Consider the following 6277-nt stretch of genomic DNA (forward strand, 5'->3'; position numbering starts at 1 on the left):
CACAAATATTTAAAAAATTTGTGTGTAATAGATCTCTGAATTTTTAAGACACCTAAGTAATGTGGAACTTTATACATGACCTTAAAACGGGGTTATCAGGCTACTAGTAAGTTTTCACGCCCATGGAATCACGTTAGATTGCACTTTAATGTTTCACAAAGTTAAAACTAATATGTTTTGATGCTACTCCATAATATAATGTATAAGCCTATTTTAATTTATAAACCATGTTCCATGTAGGATCAATTGAATACCATTGTAAATAAGTTGCTAGGATCATACCCAAAAGTGATCGTTATCTCCCATCACGCGATGTATGACGATGCCCCTATTCCTCTTTTATGTGGGATGCCCTACACTATGTATCATGAGCATGATGATAAGGAGGCCCTCCTATTTCCCTTACTTAGATGAGATTACACTGCATCAAAAGTTACTAGCAGGATGATACGATCATGATAGAGCCACTCTTGTGTTCACAGGAAGAAAACTAAAGCTTACTCTAGGGAAAAGTTTTTAGGATCAGAAAGTGATAGTTAAGAATATAAGCTCTAAGTGTCAAGCCCCGGAAACTCAATAAGAGATAACATCCTAATAAGGTTTCCCTTAAAAGCCTACAAGTAGGCTACTTATTGACTTTTTATTCCCTCCATGTTTACATTTTTTTTTTTAAGTAACTGGGAGTTGGTCGTTGATGGGAGCGAACTTTAGAGCATGGTGATCTGCTCAAATTTCTAAGGGTGGAAATCCCAACTTGATAGCTTCATTTTATTCATAAAAAATCTCCATTTTACGTAGTACTTTCAACTCTTCAAATGTTCACTAAATGATTGAGTGGCCATGATTGGTAAGTTACTCTCACTCCCATTTAAATCTCAAAAAAAAAAAAAAGTTATGACCACTTTCACGAGTAACTTCCCAATCCTATGGGGAATGCAACAAGTTATGGAATTATAATAATAAATAAAGTTTACAAATAGATTATCAATTAAGTGCTATATATAGCAACTTCATCCTCCTCTTCAACCGAGTAAATATTCACTTTCAAAACTCGAAATGATCCTTACTCGATCAAAACAGCTTGTAACACATGAAATGGAGGTCGAATCGAGTCTATCCAATTTTATAAATGAAGAATGAATGTTTGTTGAATATTCTTGGCCTTGGATTGTATAATAAGTCTAGTTGAAACATTTGGAACATGATGATAATTATTAGAGGGCCATGAATAACCTTCGTCTTTAACTTAGTATATGTAACACCCCAAACTCACTGCTAGCAGATATGTCTTCTTTAGGCTTTCCCTTTCGGGCTTCCCCTTAAGGGTTTTGAAACCCATCTGCTAGGAATACACACTCTTCTAAACAATGTTTTGTTTCCATCTCCAACAAATGTGGGATCTCACAATTCACCCTCCTTCAAGGTCCAGTGTCCTCACTAGCACTAGTTCCTCTCTTTAATTGATGTGGGATCTCACAATCAACCCCTTTTGGGGCCCAGTGTCCTCGTTTACACTCGTTCCTCTCTCCAATCGATGTGGGATCTCACAATCTACCCCCCTTCGAGACCTAGCATCTTTGCTGGCACTCGTTCTTCTCTCCAATTGATATGAGATCTCACAATCCACCCCCTTCAAGACCAACGTCCTCGCTACTGCAGGTTCCTCTCTCCAATCAATGTGGGATGTCACAATCCACCCCTCTTTAGATCTCAACGTTCTCGTTGGCATACCGCTCAGCGTCTTGTTCTGATATCATTTGTAACAGTCCAATCCTCTTCTGGCTTTCCCTTTCGAGCTTCCCCTCAAGGTTGTTAAAACGCGTCTACTAAAGAGAGGTTTTCACACTCTTATAAATAATGTTTTGTTCCTCTCTCCAATGAATCAAGCCACAAAATATTTTGTCCTTCATGTCTAATAATGAACCCTAATTGAAGGGCTAATGATGAGGAAAGAAAAACACAAGGAAAAAAAAAAAAGGGAGAATGGAGTCCCATTGTGGCCACATATCTCATAACAATGAGAAGACTCAATTTGAACATTTTGATCGTCCAAATTTACAAAAAAAAATTGAGAATGATGGAGAGGCAAGGATTTTGGGCTTTTGGTTCTTGTTTTCTTCAAATTTAAGATGATTTTTTTTTTTTAATAAGCTTTTGAATTTTTGGTGGAAATTTTTCATATCATTAAATTGATCCGTGAATAAATTTGTCTATTTATGAACTTTTAATACTTGGTATATTATTGTGTTCTCAAGTCACCTATGAAATTTGGTAGCCATTGGATATGTCTAAGATGGTAAACAGGTAGGAGGTGTAAAATGACCATTATGCCTTTTATCTAAATGGGAAGAACCTAACTTAATTTTGTGTTGCTTTTGAAACTCCCTCAGCAAATCTGTCTGGATTAAACTCATTTGCATCATCACCCCATAGCTTTTTATCACGATGGATAAGAATAATTGGAAAACTCAGCATCACTCCCGCTAGTAAAGTAAAGTTTTCAAGTTATGTTTTGTTTTGAACGAGACAATAAGTAACCCTGCTGGTTGGTATAATTTCAGAACTTTGTTCAATATCATTGTAACTTAAATATTGGGAATAACATAAAGTTTAACCAATGAAATAATAAAATAAAAAAATGAAAATATATAGAAGAGAGTCTTATTCACAATTTTTAGACGATTTAAACTATCAAAATCTGGTTTGTTGTTACCAAAGACTTGTAGGACCTCTTCCCTTGCTAGATCTTGCCATTTTGTGCATGAGCTCAATAAAACCATAGTCCAAACCAGTAGGATTGTTGTGGTTTCTTTGCCAACAAGGTAAAAGATTCTTTATTCTTCTATTATGTCCTTGATACTCATTGCGATATAGTTGTTTTCATGCTCTCGAATTTCTTTCAAATTTGATTTTAAGTGGATGCTTAATAGATCAGTATGCATAGCTTCACCTGCCATCATAGCCCTTTGCCTTTAGTTGATAACATCGAAGAGCAACGTTTTTAATTCTTTGCTCATCTTTTTCATTCTATTGTTTGACTTCGTTGGTACAAACCTGCACAAACGTTATAATAAGATGTTATACGAAATTTCATAAATATTGTTCATAAATATTGTTCCTATGAGATCTCACATCGATTGGAGAGAGGAATGAGTGCCAGGAAGGATGTTGGGCCCGAAGGAGATAGATTGTGAGATCTCACATTAGTTGGAAAGGGGAACAAAGCATTTTTTACAGGGTGTGGAAACCTCTTTCTAGCCGGCGCGTTTTAAAAACCTTGAGAGGAAGCCTAAAAGTGAAAGCCAAAGAGGACAATATCTGTTAACGGTGGGCTTGGGCTGTTACAAATGGTATCAGAGCTAGACACTAGGCGGTGTACCAGCGAGGACGTTGGCCCCAAAGGAGGGTTGATTGTGAGATCCCACATCGATTGGAAAGAGGAATGAGTGTCAGTGAGAACATTGGGCTCCGAAGGAGGGTTGATTGTGAGATCCCACATCAATTGGAAAGAGGAACAAGTGTCAATGAGGATGCTGGGCCCTAAAGGGGGTGGATTGTGAGATTCCACATCGATTGAAGAGAGAAACGAGTGCCACCGAGGACTCTAAACCCCGAAAGTGGGTGGATGATGATATCTCACATTGGTTGGAGAGGGGAACGAAAGATTCTTCCTAAGAGTGTGAAAATCTCTCCATATAGCACACGCGTTTTAAAACTTTGAGAAAAATCCCTAAAAAAAAGACTCATATTCATATCTAAATGGATTAGGTGTTTAAGCAATAAATAAGAATCTATAAATTGAATTGGGCAAGAGTTCACCTCCATCATAGCATGTAAACGGTAGATATAGCTTAAACGACTAGATGCTCAGGTTGTTTAAGACGTATAAAGATCATTTTTCTTTATTCATAGCTGCTTCCAAATGCTGTTCGAGAAATCACATCAGCTGCCAAATTTTCCAAATGAGGCATCACATCCAATTCATAATATCATCTTCTGAGACCACTTCTTCCCACTTCCAAATCTTCTCAGTGCAACTCTCACACATTGCAGGCACCATGTCGTGTATAGCAATTTAACATATATATGAACAATTAGACTCCCAAAAATATTGTTACTCAAAGTTTTTAAACCAACCTAACTGTTAGTTATAAGAGCTCAAGCCAACCGATAGTAGATATTGTCTTCTTCAATATTTTTATTTCAGGGTTTGTCCCAAAATTTTTAAAACGCATTTGTTAGAGAGAAAGTTTCAACATCCTTGCTTCGTTCTTCTCCCCAATTGATGTGGGATCTCACAAATAGACGCGTTTACAAGAGTGTGGAAACCTCTCCGTAACACACACATTTTTAAAACCTTTAGGAGAATTTCGAAAGAGAAAGCCCAAAGAGGACAATATCTACTAGCGGTGGGATTGGGCAGTTACAAATGGTTTCAGAGCTAGACATTGGTAGTGTGCCAGTGAGGAGAAAGGAACAAGTGTCAACGAGGACGCTGGACCCTATAGAAGAGTGGATTGTGAGATTTCACATCGGTTGGAAAGAGGAATGAAGTATTAAGAGTGTGAAACATCTCCCTAGTAGACACGTTTTAAAACTGTGAGGCTGACGGTGATATGTAACGGTCCAAAACGAACAATATCTACTAGTGGTGGGCTTGAGCTGTTACAAGTCGTATCGACACCAACAATTGTACAAAATTAAACTTATAAATACTAACTATGAGTTTATTTATTTTGATATCGAATTAGAAGAAGAAAGCATACCTTCAAGTGTTTGAAATGAAAGGCTGGATTGATTATCTTTCTATGTTTAACCCATTTGGGTCCTTCATGACTAGCAAGTCCATCGAAAAGCAACCTTGTAAGAGGGTTGATAGTTGGCTTATGAATATCATGCCTTCAACAAAGTGCAGCTTTGAGTTGATCAGGGTCCATGATGTGCACTCTTTGGTATGGTTCAACCCACATGAACGAATTCTTTCCTGTATTTAGTATAAACCAACGTATGAAAACATTTGCTAAAACCACCGCATCTAGGGAGAGTTTTTCACATCCTTATAAAAGATGTTTCGTTATCCTCCCCAATCGATGTGAGATCTCACACTACCCCTCATTTTCGGGGCACAACGTCCTCGCTTGCACTCGTTTCTTTCTTCAATGGATGTGGGACCCCACCAAATCCACCTTTCTTTGGGGCTCAACCTCCTTGCTGGCATATCGCCCCGTGTCTTTCTCTAATATCATTTGTAATGGTCCAAACCCACCGCTAATGAATATTATCATCTTTTGACTTTCTCTTTTGGGCTTTCCCTCACGTTTGTGAGGAAGAGATTTCCACACTTATAAAGAGTATTTCGTTCTCCCACCTCTCGGATCTCTCACTAGTCATATATAGCTTGATTGCTTCTTTTTAAGAATAATTATTTTTCAAGTTTTTTTAAATATAATAAATTGAGAGGTAGGAAGGTTTTAAATAAATTTAAGGGAAGAAATACCTCTTAAGTTACTATTAAATATGCTTATGTCATATTTCCTTGCTTTTTCTAAAGAGATTTTTTTAATCAATTATCTTGTCCTTTTACATTTATGATTAAATTATTTTTATTATAATGCTAATTGACAATTAAAATTAAATTACGCACACTACATAATTATTTTTTGACATAATTTTAAACATCAATTAATGAGGCTATAAATAGAATCAATTCAAAATCCAGTTAGACCAGCTTGCGTGAACACCTTTGGTAGGGAATTCAATTACATATTAGATTTAGGTATTTTGTTTGGTGGTTGTAATCACGTTATCAATTGATCTAGAAAGAAGATAAGGATAAAAGTCGGTGTGGCCTATTTTTATTGTGAGCTTCTCTGGTATCGTTAGAGAAATTTTTTAACGATTCTAAATTTTGTTTATAACCTCAGGTCGTTACTATATACGTATCATGATCATTTAATGTGAAAATATTTCATTCAAACTTTATAATAAAAACATAACCTTGTTCTTACCTGTCATTTCTAAATCCCTTTAATAAAATAATGCGCGTTGAAATAAACAAGAAATAACATAAAGTAAAAATGCCTTGTAGTTTGAAAATGCAACTAACCTATACTAACCTATAATCTAATAATTCAAATTATGAAACTACCTTAAGCATGGGTCATGGTCTCCTAGGTGCGATGCCACCGTCAACCGAGAGGAGCTTTATCTTTATCTGAAAATGAGAGTAACACATGGCTAGAAGATTTTAAGAAATACTCAATAAGTGACCCACGGT

The 6277-nt window shown here is 36.4% G+C and overlaps 1 pseudogene; it reads right to left on the minus strand.

The window, feature by feature from the left end:
• Positions 1–2358: 2358 nt before the first annotated feature.
• LOC111436622 lies at positions 2359–6015 on the minus strand (annotated as a pseudogene).
• Positions 6016–6277: the final 262 nt, after the last annotated feature.

This window comes from Cucurbita moschata, unplaced genomic scaffold (genome assembly GCF_002738365.1).
Source record: "Cucurbita moschata cultivar Rifu unplaced genomic scaffold, Cmos_1.0 Cmo_Scf00057, whole genome shotgun sequence".
NCBI lineage: Eukaryota > Viridiplantae > Streptophyta > Magnoliopsida > Cucurbitales > Cucurbitaceae > Cucurbita > Cucurbita moschata.